Source organism: Melospiza georgiana, chromosome 3 (genome assembly GCF_028018845.1).
Source record: "Melospiza georgiana isolate bMelGeo1 chromosome 3, bMelGeo1.pri, whole genome shotgun sequence".
Classification (NCBI taxonomy): domain Eukaryota; kingdom Metazoa; phylum Chordata; class Aves; order Passeriformes; family Passerellidae; genus Melospiza; species Melospiza georgiana.
In genome coordinates, this window is record NC_080432.1 from 82,560,737 (window position 1) to 82,583,115 (window position 22,379).

The window sequence follows — 22,379 nt, forward strand, 5'->3', positions numbered from 1 at the left end:
ACTGCACCAGTGGGTGAAAAAATAAGAGCACAAGGCTCACAAAATGCCAACAACTGAGCATGTGCATCTTCAGGGTTTACTGTTGTATTTTCAAAGGATTGACTTGTCTGGTTTTTATGTGTGCAAGTGGTTGCCTTAGCCATGGCAGAGTTGCCTGGGAGCTCCAAGTCCTTTTCAGAGTGTAGCATCTCCCTGACTGGCCCTCAATAGAAGCATCAGAAGAAGATGCAAAAACCACAGATATACCCAGGTGTTTTGCCAGTCCCTGACAGCTGACAGCTGGCTTGTGCTCTGGAAAAGCTAACTGTGTTTATCTTTTTGTAAACATGTTATCCTTTTAAAAGTCCCTCTGCCTCTGAAGTACTGTGGCAATGGTATCCTCAAATTAATATGCAATGTTAAGAAATGCTCATACTGATTTCTCTATTTCTTTCCATGCTGTGAAAGGTAAGTAGCACTATTTAACCTACCCCTTTTGCCACTGTTCTGTGTTTCTCTCCTTGCAAGGAGAGATGTATCCATCTGCCTGTGCTTTGCATGTAAACCTTCTCACACTTCCAACTGGTTTTGCTACCCGTCCTCAGTACCCATTTGTTTGCCCCACAGTCTTGTCCAGGTAAGCAGGTCCAACTCAACCACAGCATGGATTATTACACAGTATTCCTGTGCCAGTCTGTGTGTAGGGGCTGGCATTCATCTTATTCCGTGCCAACAAGGTCTTTGGATTGGTTTTTTTCCTATTTCCTAGACAGTCTGTGACCCTGAGGGGCTCAGTCACTGGCAGGGACTATTTTGACAACACAAATAATTAACCCTTAACTAGCTTCAACCTCCAAGTCTAGCTGAACCCTTAAGCAAGGCTTAAGTTAAGCTCAGTGAGGTTTGGGAAACTCGGTGGCTTGCAGAATTGTCTTCTTTTTTTCCTCTGAAGTACTTTCCCAATTAAGTAGTAGTTCAGATGAGGGTGTGGAATTTGGATCGTTATAGGTGACAGTCCTTGGGAGCTCTGAGGAAAGGGCCGGAGGGAATTATCCCCTCTTTCACTTGAGCAATGAGGTGACTGCCCTGGAAATCACTTCTTTTAGTGCCTTATTAGTATTCTGACACGCTGCTCATCCTATTAAAAATTACCTTGTCACCAGTGCCTTTACTAGCTGTCATAAGCATGGATGGGGCATTAACAGGCAATTCATTAGCTGTGCTCTGTTCCAACGCTCTGAAGCTATCCACAGCTGCTGAGGAAGGGTTTCTTCCACAGAGGATGGAGCCTGCCCTAGAAACAGCCGTGAAGATGCACACACCAGTAAGCAGGTGGCCTGGGGGTCACAGCAATATTTCCCCCAGCATTTCCTGCTGAGCAAGATCAGGTCTGCTTCCCCTCTGAGTCAGGAAAAGTGAGGAAAGCCATAAAAATAAAGGGAGTATCAAAGGCATGGGCAGGATAGGGGCAGCAAAATATTTCAAAGAAACAGTGTCACTACTCTTCACCCTAAATCTTTCTTGTACTTTTTCAAAAAGGATTCCAGGACTAAAAAAAAGGTGCAGAAGAGTATACCATTTGGCCTGGGAAACCCATTTCATGAAATAATTTTTCTTTTTTTTTAAAGATAGTAGTTATTATCATTTTTTCAATTAATTTTAATGATGGGGGTTGACAGTACAGCTAAAGATACAGAAAGTTTACTGAACTTTTTACAGATAAAATCCCAAAGGAGTATGTGGGAACAACTGTTTAAAGATCTACACCCCCTTTGTAATTTTATTTGAACTGTGGAAATAACTATTTTTTCTCTGATCACATCTACAGTAATAACTCTTTGGACATTAGTAAATAATAATTTTTGGTTTCTTTTTATCTTTCAAGTTGTTTTCTACATCCAATTTAGGTTAATTCTGATCCTGAAGTGAAATCTTTTCTATTAGTTTCTCTCTTTAAGGTTGTGGTGCCTTGCACACCCCATCTGACTTAGGGCATCCTACAAGAAGGCTTATTTATATATATCCTCTTTGGTTTTGTTTTTTGTTTTTTCTGAGGAATATAATCTGCAGGAAGTCTGCATATGCCTTCTTATTTGAGGAGAAGAAACCTCTTCAGTGAGGCATTCTCTGTGCTTGAATACTTTAGAGAGCAGAGTATAAAAGCAGTTACGTGGAAGCACAATCCAGAGCAATCCTCTGCCAAAAACACCATCTCAGCCCTCCAGCTGCAGCAGAGCATGCATGGGGGAAGCAGCCTCCACCCTCTGCTCCACAGCCATAACTCTAAAGGAGAGCCATGGAGAGATCATCCTGACATCATGTGGGATTAACAGAGCTAATCCAAGAAATCATCACATCTGAAGGATCCTTTGGATCAGATACAGTCACAGAATGGGATCATTTCCTTTTAAATGTGCTCTGCTTTCCCTTCCAAGATCTGCATTTCCAGGTGCAGACAAAGCATTTTCTGAGACATCATTTGACCGCTCACAGCCCTGCAAAGGTTGGCTGTAAGTTTATACACAGTAGAAGCCAATGTCAATCTGCAATGAACTCTAGAGTTCATAATGAAGAACAGGTGAGAAATCAGTTTCCTGCTCTTTACCTGGGGGACAAGGCACATTGTTTTGGGACCTGGCTCCTCAGTAGACATCATAAATAACTACACACAAAGCAGAAAAAAAAAAAAAAAGAAGAAAGCTTCTCTGTTTCCATGAGTTAAGCACATACTTTAGGAATAAGTTAATCACTCTGTTGTTTCCTGTCTCCTACCAATAAAAGAAGACTTATTTTAAGTACGATGTATACTGGTCTCCAACAGAGCCACTCAATTTTTACAAAGAACTGTTGGATCTTGTTGGCAAAATCCACCAGCTCACTGACTCCAGGTTTATTGGAGCTGCCAGATCCTGTGTGATGGCTTCCCAGCAGGGAATCAAGGCCTGGAGAAGAGAAGCCTGCAGGACTGCCTACAGGATTGAGAGGTATCCCGTGGCAGGGACCTCGGCAATGTCATTCCTTTGGAGACCGTGTGTGCCATTAGAGCAGCCCTGCAAGAGATGCACCTGCCCGCAGCGGGTGTAGAACGTAGCAGCCCCACAAACCTCGGTGTGATGAGGTTCCAGGGCCAGTGGACTTGTGTGCCAGCTCAAAACATGGCAGTCCGGGTCCCAGCATCTACAGTGGCACTTCTGCCGCTGAGCCACTCACACTCTGACAACATTCGGGTCTCTAATTCCTTCTGAAGTGCTTCGCTTCCGTGAAACTGTCAGAGATCTCAATGCCTTTGACGCGAGTAGGTTTTTCCGCATCTTCGATGGATCTTCCCTGAGCACGGAGATTTTCATATCCGCAGGAGCCCGCAGAGCCCCGGGCATCACCCACGGCCGGCATCTGACGGCTTACGAGCCGTGCTGAGAGCAGGGGCTGCAGAGGCGTCGCTCGCCATCCATCACCCCACGGAGGGGGCGCCGGGCTCGGAGCCGTCCCCGGGCCCCGGGCGCGCACCCCGCGGAGCCGCCGTCGGGCGCAGCAGCGGCGGGCCCTGCCCGGAGCGCGGCTGACCCCTGGCGGCGGCTGCCGGCCCGAACGTCGGCCCCGGGCGGCGGCAGCGCCGGGCGGCGGCCGCGGGTCCCTCCGGAGCGGGGCCGGGGCACGGGCGGGACGGGCGCGGGGCGATCCCGATCCGCTCCCGATCCGGGCAGATCCCGCCGGGAGCCGCCGTGCCCCGAGCGGCCGGCAGGGGGCGGCGCAGGGCGGGGATGGCCGCGCTCGCCGGGAGCCCGCGGGTTCCTTCGCTCATTCATTGATCCATCCTCAGGGAACATCCCTGCCGCCCCCGGCCCCGGCACCCCACCCGCTCCCTCAGAACTGGGACGCGGGGAAAGGCCCGTTGCGGCAGCAGGACGCGGCCTCGGGGTCCCTCTCTGCCTGGCCGTGGGTCTCAGCACTGCTGCTGTTCCCCCGCCTTCTCTTTGCATCACACCTTCCCGATGCTCCCGCGGCAATCTGCACCGCAAGACGCCTCGGAGATTTCGGAAGCCAATATTAACCACAAAGATCATTTGTGTCTCTCTTGTGAGAAACACAAGAACGTGGCCTGGCTTTTTCATCAGAGAAATAGCACGTCCTTTGCACAAAAGAGGCTGGTTGAACGTGGGCTGTGCCGTCCTCCATCTCTTTGGGGTCCTGCTGAGAGCTGCTGGCCTTTCTTTTCCTCAGTAATTACCAGCAGCGTCTGTAGCTAAAAAATAATAAAAAAAAAGACATACATTTTTTCCCGGAGGTGTCATGGTTTTATGTCCCCACTTTTCATTTGGAGTACGGGAGCAGTGCAGACTGCGGTAATGAGTCTGGCTGGCCACCCCAGCCCAGCTGGGGCGAGTGGCAGAGCCTGGCAGAGCTGGCTGGCACATCCTGGGGAACATCATGAACCCAGGTGATTGCCAGACTCCGAGGTGAAGTTACAGAGGGGCCTCATCTGACTTCACTCATGTGGCATTTCATTAGGGGACTCTGTGCCGATCAGAATGATGGAGCATAGGCCAGCGTGTTGGCTCTGCAGGCTAATTAGTCTCTCAGACCTTCTGCTCCTCTGGAAGTCCCAGCCCGGCTGGGCAGGAGGGGGCTTTGTGCTGCTCGTGTGGAGTGGCCAGGCTCCACATCTGTGGTGCTGGTATTTCACTGGTCTGCGGGGCTCTCGCTTGGCCTATAAACCACAAACATCTGCTGGGGTTATGGTCGGCTTGCTGGCTGATTTCAGCAGGGGTGGTGACCTGCTGTACTAGTCAATCAGTTCTGGAAGAGCAAACTGGATGCAATGCAGAGGAGTTTGAGAGAGCAGGAAAAGCACTCAGCCAGTCAAAAACAAAAACTAGGTTTAAAAAAGAGCTGTGAAAATGGTAAAATGTTGCTGCTCAATAGCCTGGGCAAAGCACACACTTGTGCCCAGGTGACCTTGGTCTTTTCCACACATTCTCTCCCTTACCACCTAGATAGTATTTTTTAATGCATGTTGACAATAGAGCATGCCAGTTTATCAACCCAGTAAGATAAGCAAAATCTAGAGTCACTTCAGAGGAAGGAAATTACGAGAAGAAAATGTGCCTCACACCCACACTGAGAAAGTACTCCTAATTTCATTTAGTTAGGGAATAGTTTATTTGAAAGTGATATAACAGCGATAAATTCACTGTAGTGGGTCAGGTTGCAATGACATCTTCAGCCATTAATGTGGATGTCATGTGTGTCTCAGAGAAATGTCATCATAGCTTGGCAGCCTGAGGAATGACGTGTAAGAGACCAACTCTGCTCTCCATCCCAGCAGTGCTGCCTGGAAGAATTCCACTGACCCCTCCACTTTCCTTGGATTGACACAGATGGACACTAAGAGAGGAATGGACTATCAAAGCTCCCAGCGTTCAGCATCATTTCTTTAAAAAAGGAGTCCCTGCTGCTGGTCTGATTCACGTCTCTCCTGTTCCAGGGTAGATTCAGACTGATTCTGGGGGATTTGCGCTGGCAGACAACAGAGATGTCCTTTTTTAAGTGAAATATATAAAGTTCTTCCCATGTAAATTCAGTTTAGATGCAGGAGTTTGGGTGAAGGACTGTTGAAGCTACTTATCCCACCAGTTATTCTATAGTCTCACTGAGAATTTATTTCCAGGTCAAGCAGGGGAGCACATGCTGAAAAGGCAAGGATGGAGCACAGCTCTGTGCAAATAATACATTAGGTCTGCACTGGACCAATATCTACTGGCAAAACAGACTCTTTTTTCAGGAACCTGGTCCAGTTGGGACTTCCAGCAAATGAAAGTATTTTATAGTGCAACCTTGTAAACTACTTAGGGATTTTGAAAATAAACATAAAAGCGAGGATACTGTTCCTGCTCCTCAGTGAATGATAATTTCCCAGGAGCATAGATGGCTGAAAAAAGATCTCTTTTCTCGTGGTTACATACCCTGCTATTTCGGGGATGTCACTCACTGGACTGCATTATCAAAAACATTTAATGAATCTCCCCTTGGGTTTGCATTCCCAAAGAAAGCCACAGCAGCCCAGATTGCAACTCATGGCAGCCTAACTGCTTCTTGAAGCCATGCTTGCTCTTCTGGGCGACCTCCTTAAGTCTCCCCAAAATGCATAGGAGTTCTTGGTCCCCTTGGGTGCCCTTAGAAAGCCCAGCCAGAGTATCCACCAGCCCATATCCCTGTCAAAACAGGGGCTGGACAGGAGTAGAGTGAGGAGACTTCTGTAAAAAGCAGTCTACAAACCTGTGAGCTTAATGGACAGTGAAATACATGGTACTTTTTTTTAATCAACTCCTGTAAGTATTACAGTAGGGAATAAAAATTTCCACTAGATTCTATATGGTGGGAAGATTATCTCTTTCTTTTGAATTCTGCTGGATTTTCCTGTGAGAGCAAATGTGTCTGACTGATAGTGTGTGGCTATCAGACACAAGGAAAATTATCTAATTTATAGCCTGTACTGAGAAAGTTACCAGCAGCAGAATAAAATAGTTCTCCATATGGCACCATAAAGGTTCCAAAAACTATAGTTAAAGAAAACAACAATGCTCGTAGAGAAATTCTCCTTCCATGTATCAAGTAAGGGGTTACAGCAACAAGGCTGGTAAAGGCTCACAAGAAGGAACGATGTCTTTGATTGTCTTAGATGAATTTATAGCTTTTATGTACAGGATTACAAGTATTAGATGCATCTTTGTGCTAACAGGGCTCATGTTTTGAAGTACAAGAAAACTCTACAGTTACATTCTGTGGAGGCTTCCACAGTTTGCCAAATGGAAAAACATTTGGAGGTTTGGAAAAATCTTGCACATAAATTACTAAAGGCACGAAGCGCCTGAAAGATGGATGAAATCAGAAGCCAAGGAAAAGCAGCGTGTGTGCCAAGGAACAAAAAAAAACATGTAATGATTTCTTTTAATGACTCTCCTGCAAAATGGAGAGCAAGCTTCCAGGGCATGTCATATTCTCATAAAAGCAGCTTGCCGGGTGATGAGAAATACCCTGTAAGTGGTCAGACCGAGTCCAAATTTTTCATCCTTTCTGCACGTAGCTCTCCATTGATTATGTTAAGTGCTACCCACTGGTTAAAAACACAGCAAGCTCATTGTCTCTGCCTGTGGCAAAGGGCAGCTACACACTTGCTAATTTCCTGATTTATGACACCCTATAGAAGGAATTGAAAATGGGCACAAGGCGGGGGACACACACGCACTATTAGGACAGAGGGAGATCAGGAAGTTTGTGATAAAGAAAAGGCAGGCTCTCGTCTGACATGTAATCTCTCTCTTGGCTTGAAGTAAACCTGCTCCTTCAAGGCTATGCCATCAACAGGGCCTGGCTCAAGTTTCACCACTAAATCTGAGTCAACAATCTCTAATCTGGACACTGGGCTCAGGATTCAGGCTCAGGTTGCAGTTGGAAGCAGACAACAGGGACACAGGAGGTGGGGGTCAGGGGGAATGGGGAGAGGAGGAAAAAGACAATCTTTGTTTCTCACTTGACTGTCCACATAAGGCTCAATTGAGGTAATTTTTTTTTTTTTTTTGTCATCTCCGAGATAAAACTTTGCACCTCTCTGGCCTTGAAGTTGCCTTCCTGACACTTATATTAAGTACAGAAGATATATGTCCGAGAATGGGGGACATAAGTTTGCAGAGCAGCTCAGATTTGGAGTTCTTTTCATCTTTCTGACATGTGATACCGTGACATAAGCTGCCTGCAGTGGGGTTGCTATGCAGATATACAGTTTCTGAAAAGTTACACCAGGAAAACTAAAACCTACCGATGGATTTAGCATTTCACAAAGAAGAGGGATAAAATGTGTGGCAGTTAGACTCAAAAGCTAGAAAAGGTGAATTAAACTTTCATGAAAACAATCTCCCTAAAAAAACAAAAAGGATCAATAAGTATAGAAGGATCTTGTTGCATTCCTACCCTTTGGGCTGCTGGCTTAATCCCGCTACTGTATATAATAAAGGACACCCTGTGTGTTTAATGGCAGGGACAGAAAGAAGTGGAATATACTTGGGTACTGTTCCTCCTAATTTCACCCTCTTCCCCCCTCTTTGTTGTTTCTTTGCCATAATTTTATTTTGAAAAATAAAGACTAGAATAAAAAATATGTTGTCTGAGGCTTGCAGCCAAAAATGTGCCAGCACTTTCCCTTCCCACCGCCCCCCCAGTCCTCCTCAAACTCCTTAGGCCAAAAGCCTTAACAAAAGCTGTTTTCTGTTTGGAAGATCTCCGGGTCCTGCGCTCTCTTTCCCAACCCCTAACACAGGAAATGATTTTATAATTCACGTTATTAAGCAATTCGACTCATGCTCCCCCCTCTTCCCACCTCATTCCCTGGATGTTGACCGACAATAAGCCTGTGGGCTGGCACCCATCCTCTCTGACCGGTCTGTGTCAGCTCCTCTACCTGACTCTGCCCATAAATCATCCTGCTGGCTCTCTAGCAAGGGTGTGCAGGCAACAGGGAGCTTTCCCCAGCATCCAGCTGTGCTCAGCACTCGGGCCCCTGCTCAGCCATGAGTTTTGGGAGATACCTGGGAGTTCTACAGCCAGCTGCTCCCGAGCCCTGTGTGCGTGTGTGTGTCCAAACATTGCATTTCACATAAGGCCTGTCATGCCAAAGACCATGACAGCCACTGGGATGCGTGAACTAAACGTCCTTTGGCAAGAAGGAGAAACCACATCTCTGTCCGGAGGTGCTCAGGAGAGGGCGGGTAATGAGGGCCGGCATCACCCAGCGCATGTGGGGCAGACGTGTCGGGGCAGCCCTGCCAGCCTGGCACACTCTGCCCTGCTCCAGAGCTGCCTGGGTGATGCTGCCAGTGCTGCTGCCCCAGGGAGCCCTTTGGCTGCCTGCCCTCCCTGTCCTGCTGTGCTGAGGGCCCAGGAAGCGTGGAGGACAGCGAGGCTGCAGCACACTGAAGTCAGCTCCTGGAGCTGGCTTGAGGGAGGCTTCCTTTGCTTCAGAAGTGGGCTTTGTAACGGCCCACTGTAAATGAAGCAACTCTAAAGCCCTTTTGGGAGGAAGAGCAGATGCCCTTTTTCCAGGAGAGAGCCTCAAGCACTAGCTGGAGGACTGTGCTTCCTCTTCCTGCCACTGTGGATGTCATCTTTGTGTCTCTTCCCTGCAAAATGAAGAGAACCCCTCCTGCCTTTCTTGGCATAACCTGTGCCCCAGTAGATCAGCCAGGACAGATTGTATCACATCGATTCTGGCTTGGGACATGGGAAGGGATAACAGCCTCTCTCAACAATTTGTTTTGCATGTGCCTGTGTGGGTTTGATTCCTTCAGCTGAGGAAAGGGTGTGAAGCTGAGTCTCCTGGACCCTCAGCAAACCCCCAGAGTACAACACTTTTCTGGAAAAGAAGGCAGCATTCCTTCTTCTGCAAGCCTTTTTCTTTTACTAAATAGGTCCAGCAAGCTCCTTCAAAAGCAGGCCTGCTGAGAGCTGAGAATCACAACATATCTCTGTCCCCAACTATCTTATCAGCAGATAACAACCTAACAAACTTTCCTTCCCACCTGGGGCAGGATTCCACCTGCAGCAAGCGTGGGCTGCTCAGATGTCACAGAGCTCCAAGAGGGAGCAGGTGATGCTGCCCCATCTCTGGTGACAGTCACGTGCCTGGACTATTGATGTAGGGACACACAACTTTTAGATGTTTGCATCATTTGCAAGGAAAGCTCCTGGGCATTTGGCTGCCTCTCTGTGTTTTGAGTATGCTTGGAAAGCTTATTTCAGTAGGGCAGTGGGTGAAGTGGCTGGGACACACCTGCTCCAGCAGATAGGTGATTCTTTAGAGACCAAGGAACAGCTTGGAGAAAAGAGAGTGTCAGTGGCCAAGTTACCATTTTCTTCTTCTTCCTTGTGGCTGGGCCAGTTCTTCACATTGTCACAGGACTTCAGGTCCCAGCAGGTCTTGACTGGCCAACACGTCAGGCCGAGGGGCGCCCCTGTATCAGATACCCTGTGCCCCTCTGGGGGGCTGCAGTGCCCTGCAGTCAGCATCCATTGCACCTCTGAGGAGCCATGCTCCCACCATTCCTAGAAGCAAACAGCCAGAAGCTGCTGTTCTGCTGTGCTTTTCCACAGCTCTCTGTGTTTTGCTGGTGCTTCCCATGTTTTGTGCAAAATGTCCGGTATTGCTCAAGGTAGCAATGAATTTCTTTTCTCAACACCACATAAATGACAACTAAAATGTGTGTAAGCCTATGAAAAGCTGTTTTCCCCATTTAAAAACATCTCAGCTGTTATATTCAGTGTGAAGCAGGTTCAACTCAATTCGGGATTGTCTCTCCCTCTGCTGCACACGTGTGGATACTGAGTACCACCTTTCCTTACTCACAGATCCCAAATATCAAGTCAACTTCCAGTGAGAGTGGAAGGCAAAACAACTTAAGAGACTGCTTCTTTTCCGAGTTACACCTCTGTAAATCCAGAGCAATTCCAGGGGAATCAACCTGAACCAGCATCAGCAAATTTGCTCTTAGTTTGCACACAGAATGTTTGTCATAGTTGTTATTATTAAATGATGTCTTTATATTCCAGGTCTATTTTTAAAACAAAGGCAATGAAGTTTGGGCATCCAGTTCTATATATGGACACTCCAAATGGCATTGAAATGCCTCATGCATGTGTTTGGCTGAGTGTTGATTTGAGTGTCCAAATATGGACCTCAGAATGGGATATCTCACTTGGATAAGCATCCTTGCAGATTTGGCTCACAGCACTTATTTGAACAAAGCAAATTTATTTCTATAATTTAGCACGAAAAAAGCACAAATTGTTTTCATTTTGAGGGACATCCTTATTCACGGAATCGGGCCACTCAAAAAACTGTCATGTGTAGTAGTTCTGAAAAAAATAAAGCTCTCAAAATCATCTAAGACAACAGGGGAGGAAATTAATGCAGAGTGCTTGCAGTACACAGACCCCCTTTTATCACAAGGGCAAAATTCTCGCTGACAGCAAGAATTCAGTGCTAGCAGAAGGGCCCATGCAGCTTGATCACAGCAAACTCCCCTCTGCCCCGGCAGTGTGAAGGGGTGCACGCACGGCCAGCTGCTCCGAGACCCGAGGCAAAGCCGCCTCTCCCTGCTGATGGAGAGACAGTCTCTGCATCCCAAACCCGTGTGTAAGGGCTGGAGCCATGGCTGCCGCACGCAGGAACCTTCCCCTGTATCTCCTGGTGCACAGGATTTTCTTTGTCTGGCTCCTTGATGGCAAGTTCCCTAGGAAAGAGCTTGGCTTGGCTATGAGGTCTTAGTGCTCAATAAATAATGTCAGCAGCAGGAGAGCACCGATCTGCAAGTGTTTGCTGGGCTCCTGTTAATTGCGAAGGACCTCTACATCCTTTGTGTAATTCCATTCATTTTGTTGGCATCGTACAAGGGATGGATTTGGCCTCAGAAATAAAGCAGGTTTCTCTTGAATAATGTATTGTACCATTTGGTCTGCATTTTCCTCAAGGTTTATGTATACTTGGATATTTCTCCCCATATATGCAGCTGGAGATATTTTTTCAATAGCAAACAATGAACCGATTCAGCTGTTCAAAGCAGTTGCTCACATTCTGAATTTTGGGGTAAGATGTTAAGAAAGTATAAGGTGAGCAAATTCTCAGGAAAGCTAAGGCAAGTTCGTGATCACTGGAAACATGTGAAGCCAGCTCTAGCCTAGATCACTTTCTCTACCTCTGCTGTCCTGATGATTTTTGACAAGCTGATTCCATTTCTGGAAAAGAAAACCAGTTCACCAGAGAGAAAGATTTCTCTAAAGAGTCTGTTGTTTTTCAGAAGAGTGAAAATGTGTGCTAACAATTCTGGACCACTGACAAAAGCAAAATCAATACACACGGCCTTCGTTTTACAGCCAAGTTCAGATGAATAAATAGAGATGCAGCAAGCTGTTTACTAGGGAGACAAGCTTCACTCTACATGCCCTTCCAAGCAGGCGTGCTTAGGCTGTTGTTGTTTGCCTTACATGGCTGGTAAATGAAATCAGTCAAAGAGTTCCAGAGCTCACTGGACATTTCCAAGCCCGCCATCTGGCTGTGCTGGCCAAGAGCTGGGAAGCAACCGCTGTTGTGTGAGACAGCTGTGGCAGAGGTCTGGGGGCAGTTGGGAGGAGTTTGGTCCTTTGAAGAACCTCTGATTTCAGGGGGAGTTCATGCACAGGAAAGCCCCATCCTCACAAAAGGCAGGCAGAATACTCCCTGTACATTGCCCCAGAGGCAGCATGAGAAAAGGGTGCTTGCACAGATTCTCCCGAAATCAACGAAGCTGCAGCCACTGCATCTATCCAGGGATCTTCTCTAAGATCAGGACCTCACTCTGTACTGTGCTAAGTGCAGGAGTTTTTCTCCCCATGCCTTAAAAACTGCAGAAAGTGAGAAGTGTCAAGGGAGGCATGAAGATGGAAGGGACATAGATACAGCTTTCAAGAACAACTTACACATATTTTTCTGTGGCTTCAGACTCAGGGGTCTTCTTGTCTGTGACCAGGCAGGTATAGGAATGAATAACTGCATGCACAAAGAGGGAAAAAAAAAAAGAAAAATAAAACAACAGCACATTTAAGTGCATTTTTTTCTTGGAGATTTATTTTGTTTTAATAAATCTGACACCAGTCAGGGAGAGAGAAAAGCATTGCAAGACCGAAAGGAAAGCAGAGCACGCTGAGGGTGCTTCAGATTCTTGCTGTCTTGAAGATGTTTCATCAAAATGTCTTTGAGCTCTCTCCCTAGACTCAGGAGTTTTTGGATTCCCCCCTCCCCCCCACCCCTTTCTTTTTTGTTGTTTTTTTTTTTCGTTTGTTTGTTTGTTTTTTTAAAAAGCGAGCTTACTCGCCCGGTGTGATTTCCAAGCTTTCACAGCTCTAATAAATAAGGAGCACCTGTAAAACAGTAGCTTGACTTAAGTGAATCTGTACAAAGGAAAATATAGAAATACAGTATATACATAGTGCTCATAGTGCACCATCACTACAAGGCTCTGTTCAACTGACTCTGCTGCCCTGCTCCCAACACCACTGACACAGAGACTCTGCTCCCTCCTTTCTTTCCCGCAGCAGCCTTATAGAAAAGGTGTACTCTGAACACTCAAGAGTGAACAATTGCTTTATTCGAGTTAGTAAACAGTTACACTGAATCACAAGGTGATCTGAATTTTTTTTTAAGTTTTTTTTCTTTCTTTTTGATTTTTTGTGGGGTTTTTACACGTTTTTGTATTTTTTTTCTTTTCTTTTTTTTCTTTTCTTTTTTATTTGTCAGAATGGGATACTCCACAACTCTCTTACCAATTCAGTGCCAGTATAACATGCTCTAGTGTACTTTTGGACTCTTGGCTACAACTGTACAAGTGCACACAAGTAAATTCTACCCTGTTATCCTCCACCCACTGATTGAGGATCAAATTGCACATTTCTCTTAACCATGACAGGAGAAAGCAAACAGTGAAACAGAATCATGGGGGATCTTTCTCACTTTACCCTTGTTTTCATTGGTTTGTCCATACCATTCTAATTATCATGAAAGGGCTATGCATATGGAGAGATTGTCTCACTGCCTTCCTGGATCACTGAAAACCATCAGGGTTGAAATTTCATCCAAGTCTTTCGTGACGCCCAGCAAATATTCCCCTCAGATTATTTTACACCTTGAGGGAATTTTGGTCTTTAGTTCAACACTCTTGCTCTGTTCCCAAATGGGGCGTTATTTAGGGGAATTTAAAGAGAAAGCTGAGAAGAATAAACATTTACTGAGTTCTCTTGGCATTCAGTCTCTGAAAAACCACAGTATAAACTATTCATGCTGCTTCTTACATCTGTCAAATCAAAAATTAAAAGCCATAAAAGTGTAACACTGAAAATATGGCATTAGAAAGGATAAAGGTGGCCTTTGTAAAAATAACAAGGAAAGTATATTAGCCAATAAAATATTCTAACTCTTCATTTAAAAGTGCATCATGGGTAGGACAGAGATGACTCTGAAGCGTTGCTACTCCAGTATTACCCCTTTCCCCCATCAAAACTTGAATAGGTCCAAAACCATACAATGCAAATCACGATTCTTAGTGTAGCAGCAAAACCACAGCAGTTTTTCAAAGGAAAAAAAAAATTAAAAAAAAATCCGTATCACTGTCCAGTTCTCACATATCTGAACTTCGAAGTCAGTGAGGGAAAAGTACCTATGTTGGTCCATGTGGTTTTTGAAACCCGGGTGAAAAATCCCCCCAGCAAGAAACGAAGAGGAAAAAGCGTTCCAAGAGGAGAAGAAGGGTGGTCGCAGGAATGCTGAGCACACTGTGTGGATCTATGATGTGCTGTCTTCTGGGTCAAAGGCACCCATGGGACCGAGACTTCCTCGGGGGCTTCATGTCAGGAAGCTCTTTCTTTGCTGGACTTTCAGCCGGAGGGGTGGTGAGCGGACCAGCTGGTGTCATTCGGTGCAGTGACGTGGTTTGCTCTGCTCCCTTTCTCCATGCAAGGTACCCTGTCAGTGAGCGCTCCTGCAAAGCAGACAAGCAGAGGGGGTCAGGGAGAGCAGCAGGAGGCTCACTGCAGGCAGGCTGGGCACTGCCTGAGCTCAGGTCCCACACGGCCTCACGCTGGGCAGGCAGCCAGGCCGAAGCACAAGCCCACTGCTCCGGCCTCGCCGGCCCCTCGTGCCTCAAGGGCCATTGGGACATGCAGCCTCCAAGGCCCCTGGAAAGGGAGATGGAGGAATTCCTGTGATACAAAGCTGGAAGCTGATATAATGATAGTTAATTATCATCAACACCCTGGCAGGTATAAGCTCCTGAGTCTTAGTGTTTCTAGGGGATACTGGGAGATGCACCAGTGATTCCCTCATCAGCTGGCCACATAAGATACCTAGCAGTGATTGTCCCCTCTGTCTCCCTACACAGGGAGCTTTAGACTTTATCTCCTTGGACAGGATCTGCTGTCCCCTACAGATTTGGACTGAAACTCTGCAGTACTTATCAGCCTTAGTTTTGGTGCTGGGGCACACTTCCCTTCTCAGTCTGCTCCACGATCTCCCTTCACACTGGCTCCTCTGCAATCCCTCTCAACAACTTGCCTGTATCCCCTTGCCAAAGGTCCACCCTCCTTACAGCAGAGACTGGAAGGCACATGGAATATGTTGACTAGCATAAAATTCCATGGCATGGAGACCAGGATATCTAGGTTAAGGAGTAACGTTTGTGCTTTTAGGCAATGTGCCCAGTGAGATGAGCTTCTTTGTGTGTATAGAGAGCTGCGAACAAGAACTAGACTGAGAATTGGGATCTATCCACCTACTAAGGTGAGGCACGTGACTGCTTTCTGTCACATTTTTTGGCTTGAAGTCTTGGTGTAAAAAGGGATGCAGAGAAAATTAAACCTGTAATGTCTGAAACCTCATACTGCTCTCTCTTTCCATACATCAACGGAAATGAATTTCCATTCCTCACTAACCAGACTTATAGTACAGCACAGACCAAAAAGGGATTTGGGACGGAAGGCATAAAGAAGTTCAGTGGCTCTTGATGCTTTCTGCCTGGAGCAGAGCTGTGTCAGTTCTGTCTGTTTTCCCGTGGTGCAGATGGACTTAGTGTAACAGGGTGTGCAGAAGGGCAGGAAGGACCTTCCCTGTTGACTGGCTCATATGGCAGTAATCTCGTTTGATGAATGCATCATTGTAGCATTCAAGTTACAAAATAAAAATCCATATCAGGCATCACAGGCAAAGTTCTGTAAAGAAAATGAGAACACACCAGTCATCACTGCTTGGGAGCTCAATGCTACACACCTCGTGCCAGCACTAGCGTGCATGACCAGCACAATAAAGTCAGCTATTTATATCTCCCCCCAAAAAACCCCAAATTACTTTTCAGGAGAGCGACATACACTCTTCACCCTAGCTGAACCTGCCTTCAACACACATCAAATATTGCTGATCAGATAGAAAAATTGCATCAACCACAAAAGAATTTTCATTAGGGTAAAGCCATGGAGCTGAACTTATGTGAGCTGTGCTGAGGTAAGCAGACTGGGTTTTGCTTGCTTTCCAAAGTCAAGTAGGCCTGGGCTGATCCTGGGCTGGAAGACCACCTAGAAGTTAGAGGCAGGCTGTAGTTCAAACCCAGGAAGCAGCATGGAAAAGATGAGGGAAAGAGAACAAGTAAGAAGGCTCATTTCTGCCCTATTGTTAATGTGGGGAGAAGGAGAATAACTCAACTGGATGACGACCCAGCTCAAGCAGGTGGCTTGGAGGTTCATCTGTGTGGGCTCAGATAGTGAGGCAGTGCTCCCGTACAACAGGTGAGAGCTGCACTGGTGCCCTGCATGGCTGTTAGTCAAAACCTGAGCAACTGGCAGCTGTGACACAGGCTGCACTCACCCACACAGAGCTTCCTCTTTGGTGATGCCCGACCTGCAAGGATTTAAGTCCTTGCCCAGAGCAGCACAGAATTAGAGCATGGCAGGTCAATCTGGCAGCTCAGGCAAAGCCTCCCCACTCTTTGCTCCCTCTCTGAAGTTACCCAGCTACTTCCAGGTGCTGTTGCAAAGCTACAGCCCTTTATCCTGTGGTGGGAATTTTGGTCCTGCATGGTAGAGCCAAATGCTGGAAGTGTTCCTCACTTCCCTGCCCCTCCATGCTGAGGAGCTGGGTGGCTCAGCTGTGGGGAGATGTCCTCCTTATGCTCCCCCACACCCCAGCACTGATCCCTGAGTATCTGCTCCCAGCACCGCCCAGGAGCCAAGCTGGCAGCGTGCTCCTGATGGCCACCAGAAAGAGCTGCTTTTCCACAGTGGCCTCCCCAGTCATGTCCTGCTCCCTCAGAGGGGCCATGTCATTGACATGGCTTTGGACTCATACACACATCCAGATGCACACACAGTTTTTTCCATGGTTGCTTCCCTGTCATTCTATGCCCCATTGAACATTTCTGTCTCCAGATTCACATCTTATTGTTCAGGAAAAATTAGAGACTGGGTGGGGAGGCTGAAACAACCGTTGATGTGGATTGGCATGGCAGAGTTTCCATAATTTAGCACAGCACTTAATTCACCCAGACAATGAATGCTGATGTGCTAAAAGAGGCCTGGTTCATCTGGGACGTGCATGGCCCTAGAGTAAAGGCACTGCAATTATTTTCTCAGGGAAACTGCTCTGAAGATAAACCACAAGAGTGCAGCTAAAGTCAGCATGGGAGTAAGCTCAGCCCTGGAAACACTCGGGAATCATCTGGTACTTGTAATAGTTCTGTAATTTTTAATTTTATGTTTTTTACAATTCTTAAAGCAGTTCAAGCTTCTTCATTAAAACCTTCCCCTTTGAATACTCTATGATTTATCTTTCCATGAGCTAATGGAAGGGATGCCACATTGCAAAAGTCAGGGAGGGCTTTTAGCTCAAATGGGAGAACAAGCTGAGTCCTTAAGCATCAATGCTAGATTTCAAAGAGAGTGGTTTCCTTCTGCTCTGACCTTGTAAGCTAAAAAGATCCTCCTCAGCTTTGGGTCACCTGTGGAACTCAGTTCTCCCTTCTACCAAAACATGAGCTGGAATCTGAGCAAACATTGTGACTTTAGGGAATACACTGAGGAAGAGCCCGGGGGTTTGCCTTCTTTGCCTAGGCAGAGGAAGTGGTGAAGACACCCCCAAGTCTATGAATTGTTGCACCATTTTCTCCAGGCTACTACTGACAGAGGGGTCTCTGGTTTATATTTTGGGACATTCTGAGGTATGTACATGGATCATGCAAAGAGGAAAATGCCACCATGGTTTTGGACTTCTAATCTCTACACTGGAAGTGACTCCTATGGCAGACCACAGAGCCTGCCAGGGCCAGTCCTGATTGTAATTGGGTATATCTCCACAACAGCAAGGCAGCCCAGTCTCCCCCAGTCAGTACAGCACCAGTGTGTTTGCCAGCCTTGTGAGTAGTATGCTTTGCCCCACTGGTGTGCAGATGTGGCAGAAGATATGATTTTCCTCTGAAAAAAAAAAAAAAAAACAAAAAAAACCAGCCAAATTTTCAACAAATTCTCCCATTCTAAGCCAGGATAAAGTTGAAATTTTGCAAGGTATTTTTAAAAAAAATAACAAGAAAGCAACCAACCCCCCCAGCCCCCAAAAATAATCCAAACCAAAAAACCAAACTGTACCAAACAAAAAAACCCCCAAAACTGAAAAACTGAAATAGAAGGTAAACCTAATCCAGACAGCTTCTACTCTCCTTTCCTGAAAACAGGCAACCACTGTGATTCAATAACCCTTCTTTAAACCTCTGATTTTGTCTGAATCAGAACCGTAACTTCAGCATTTCAGCAGTCTTCTGTGAGCCTAAACCACTATTCCAAGGTGCTTCTCAATTTTGTTATTCGACCTGATCTCTCCAGTTAAACCAGTTAAATAGCCAGAGAAAGGCAGTTTAACTGTTGGTGGTGGTAAGGAGGATGGTGAGGATGGGTGTCTTGCTGAGGCACGGCCTGTGTCTCCCTGAGAGAGTCCTTCTCACCTGGGCTACACCTGGGCCTGGCTTTTTAACCTGAAATGTTATTGTGGGCCACAAAAATTATAACAATTACAATAACAAAACTTTCTGAAACAGCAATGAACTTTCTTAGTGAAAAGTTTCAGCGTCCTATATCACGAAGCAATCAACATTTTCCTGTTTTCCCCATGAACAACTCCACTGTCCATAACCATCCAGGACTGCATGCGTGACACTGTCCTCACAGGGTTTCTCCCTGGTTTTCACAGCCCTTGTTCTGGTTCTTTTCAAGTCTTAACAACAGCAGATGCAGACTCATACAAAAGCAAAGGGCCATGCTCAGGTGGCAAAAATGTCACATGGATTATCTTGTGGGAGAAAGAAGAGGAAAAGCTCGTCCAGAGCACATAAGGAGCAAGTGGGTGAGACCGGGTACAGACCTCAGTGCAGTGCCAGATACCTTAGGGCATCTCCCTTATCCTCAGCACTGAATTGAGCACTGAAAAACCTGGATTGGGCCCAAACACTGCTTTAGATTTTCTCTATTTCTTACCCCAAGAAGACAGGAACAATGTTTTTACCACCAATCATTTCATCAATAATTGGCAAACTGCTTCAAATAAAACTGAATTGGCATTTTAGCTGATCTTTCAAATTTAGGGTCACAATTCAAATTTTCAGTGACTTTGTCATGTATCCTCTCTAGTCGTGTAAAGACTCTCTCAATTGGAGAATTCCTGTGGGAAGGGGCTTTTTTTCTCCTCTTTTTGGATTAGGAACTTAGAAGTGGCAGCACAAGTAGTTCATGAAACCTTATAAATATTTGGAGCATAAGCAGACGACACAAAGTTTTGCATTTAAGCACGTGGGCTCCAAATAAATAGCTGAAAATTGCCTTAACCATAGGTTTCAATATCAATCACCTGATGATGGGATACAGATCCTTCCAGAGAGGTCAGAATTCCATAGTTATGTCACTCAACACTACCGAATCCTGAAACCCCCTATTTCTTAATTTATTTTTTTTTAATATCTGCCTTCATAGAAGATGATTACATTACACGGCATGAAAGTCCAAAGCTGGGACTGGAAGATGGAGCACAGCAGGGAGTAGGGGTGTCCTCTCAGCAAATGCAGTTCAGCCTCTTTGCCTTTAGATAATTTGTTGTTGAAGGTTGGCTCGAATTTAAGGCAGCAATGTTTCAGAAACACTTGGAAAAGCAAGCCAGCTGCAGGACGGATATCATTACAAATTGAGACACATGTTGTACAGGAATACCATTCTTTTCAAATACCAGAGTTGTGTCTGGGGAAGCAAAGCCACGCAAAGGAGTCGGAGGCAGGACCTCGAGCTGTAGCATGCCAGGGGCCTTCAGTTTGCATTAGAGGCACCAAGCACTGAGTGCACACAGCACTGAGCAGGATCAAGCCCAGATATTTAATCAGCTGTAATTTTCATGGAAGAAGCAAACATTAAATAGTTGAGGGCTCTGCAGAATGTTAGAGGTTACTCCAATTCATGGCTCTCACGAGATGATCACACACGTTTCCAAAGACAACTTTCAGTCCTGCAGCTCATTATCAAAATAATGTAAATAAGGTCATTATTAGGAGGTCTCAGCTGTGAGGCTTTGACTGGTGGAGGCACCCAGAAACGTGCTTACCTTTATGGGACCAACAGGAGAGACTCAGCAGGTAATCTGGAAGCAAAAATTGCTTCAGAAAGTCTTGCTTGCCACTGTCTGATTTCTGCCTGACTTCTTGCTCAAAGAGCATTGTTTCTACTTTTCTTCAATCTTCCACTGTGTTTTTTCAAACAATAATTTAATTTTATTTAAAATCTATACCTCACTGCTTGAGTATGTCCAACTTTTTTACAACCACAGTCCTCAGAAGCGTTTTGCTCTTTTCTCTCTCACTTTCAGGTATTGCTGTTAAATAGTTTATAATCTTCTCACAGTTGTTCAGAGCTCACTGCTCCGCACTGAGGTTGGCATGGTGTTTCAGGGTCAAGCTTCACAAAGGCTGTGAGGTGCTTAGCTCCTCATCAGATTTCAGTGGCAATCAGACACATACCATCCAGCATCTTGGCCCCTGCATGCCAAGGCAATCGATGTCTAGATGATGTTTTTACAAGTGTTTTTACAAGAGTCTGTTTTACTATGGTCTTTGTTGTTAGGGACTCTGTATTTAATTATGAGTGGTGCTTTCCTCCCCACCCCCATAAAATTTCCCTGTACCACTGACTTTGGTAGCTCAACAGCACAAGGACAGGCTGATGAAGAGCTCGAGTCTCCCTGTAGGGCTGTTTCACACTTAACACTTTTCAGTGCAGCCAAACCCACTTTGAACCAATTTAAATAAGAGGAGCATTTTAGACCTTATAAGTATGAACGTGCCTGAACAGTCTTTAAAGCCTGGCAAAGAATTATGAGCAACTCATTGTTTCAATATGAATGTGAGTTGCACCAACTTAGGGAATGCATGGTGCTTATTTCAGTTCAAATGATTTTAATTTCGTAAGACAATTAAAACTAATAATGGCAAGTAAACACCAAAATTATCTCTGAAATGGGTGGTCTGAGGTCCTGGGATCTGTCAGGTAGGCTACAGTCTGTAGGTGTCATAGGTTCTTCAGATTTCTTTGGGTCTGTCAATTGAGCTTTTTTGGCTGTCAAGTTCTGGCCGTGTGTGTTGTTTGCCAACAGGCCTAGATGATTATTACCTTTACAAATCAGACTAGGTGTAGTTATTTTCTAAACTGAGTTCAAGAATCAGATTTCATATTTGAAACATGTGCCCTAGGAGGTTTTATAGAAAAGCAGGAGGAGCCCATCAGAAATCAGCACTTGCTCCTTTGATTCAAAGAGTGTGCAGTGATCTATGGCAGCGTACCACGAGCCTGCTATTTACTGCCACTGAGACGGAAGTTAGCACTCCCACACCCCGGCAGCAAGATGTGGGAGCTGAAAGCTACCCTGGAAGTATGTCATTTTATACTTCACTATTTTGAGAACCTTTTTTTTTCTTTCCTTTTTATTTTTTTTTCCCCTGGGAAATCCTTTTTCTGATTTAATATACCTGAGAAGGTATACAGGCAATTTTGAAACATAAGATCACACTGCCAGAGTCAGGCAGCTCTCAAGGGCAAAGCTTCAGTTCCAAGCAAATGTGTTTAAGGCTTTGTGGTGTTAAAACTCTCTCCTCTCCCCCTTTGGATAAATAGAAAATTTCTGTAGGCTCATAAGAAGCCAGGTGAAGGAAAACTTCTGAAGCAGAAGAGTAGGTGTTAAGTGCATGAGTCCAATTACTCTGCTGATTTAAATTAGTTTGGCACCAGTGGAACTATATCCAGTTAAAATTAGCTAAGGCTCTGGCCTGTAGTACCATGTCAACAAAGATGACTAGCATAGAAACGTGTTCAAATACAGAAAAACTATTTTCAACTACATGTTTAAGGTCAAATTTTGTCAGAGCAATCTGGGCAGAGGTAAGAAAGATGTTGGTAGATAAGATACCACAGTGACAGAGGAGATCTAAAATCTCTAAGGCTAAAAAAAAGGAGGTCAATAGCTATGCTCCTTCCCTCAGGAATCCAGACCAGAGTAGGAAATCTTGTGCTGGACCATTATGGGCAGAGGAGCTCAAAGTGGGATATATACTACTTCTGCTCTGAACTGAGTGTTCTGCCTGCTGTATATTTTTACGAGTACAGTGCACGGACTAGACAGCTGAAGGTTTGGATCTTTCAGCAGATGCTGACCCTGAGACATACAGGTTGGCTCTGTAGATGGCCATACACCTACTATTTCCATTACTTCTGGAAGAAATTCTGCTGTCACAAGCAGAAAAACTCTTTCCTTTCCT

At 45.6% G+C, this 22,379-nt stretch overlaps 1 protein-coding gene across 2 annotated transcripts in view; it reads right to left on the minus strand.

The window, feature by feature from the left end:
• Positions 1-14,449: 14,449 nt before the first annotated feature.
• The window catches only part of SOBP (sine oculis binding protein homolog), a 111,786-nt gene continuing 103,856 nt past the window's right edge, over positions 14,450-22,379 (minus strand). For both annotated transcript variants that reach the window (XM_058020634.1, XM_058020633.1), the window contains one exon: positions 14,450-14,537. The gene's annotated coding sequence lies outside the window, so the exon portion shown is untranslated. The remainder of the gene's footprint in view (positions 14,538-22,379) is intronic.